Raw genomic sequence first — 625 nt, forward strand, 5'->3', positions numbered from 1 at the left:
AGAAAAGGAGTCACATGAACTTAGAACCTCAATGGGTTCCTGTATAACAGTGAAAAGTTTGGTGTAAATCAAGCTCTTATTTCCTAGAGGTGTAAATTCTCTGGAGTGTCATTTATAAATTCATGTCATGCCATAAAGATATTACAGTTAATGCAGAAGACAAAACACATGCCTTTGTATTATGTATTAAGGTATTAACATAAAAGCTATGTCTAAAATCCTCTTTATCAAGGATTGTTTTCAGTGTGATGGACTATGGTCCAAGAAACTTAAAGTATGATTCTGATATATACAGCATGATGGACTTCCCTGGTGGCTCAGATGCTAAAGAATCTACCTGCAATGCAGGAGACCTAGCTTCCATCCCTGGGTCAGGAATATCCTCTGGAGAAGAGAATGGTTACCCATTCCAGTATTCTTGCCTGGAGAATTCCATAGACAGAGGAGCCTGGCAGGCTACAGTCCACAGGGTCACAAAGAGTCAGACAGGACTGAGGGACTAATACACACACACATATAGCATGATGTGATGTTTGGGATGTGCTTTAAAAAAATGGGGACAGGGTGGATGAATCAAGAATTGTCAGGACTTGGTCATTATTGATGCTGGGTGATGGGTACATGT

The sequence above is a fragment of the Bison bison genome, unplaced genomic scaffold (genome assembly GCF_000754665.1).
Source record: "Bison bison bison isolate TAMUID 2011002044 unplaced genomic scaffold, Bison_UMD1.0 scf7180017864061, whole genome shotgun sequence".
Taxonomy (NCBI): Eukaryota; Metazoa; Chordata; class Mammalia; order Artiodactyla; family Bovidae; genus Bison; species Bison bison.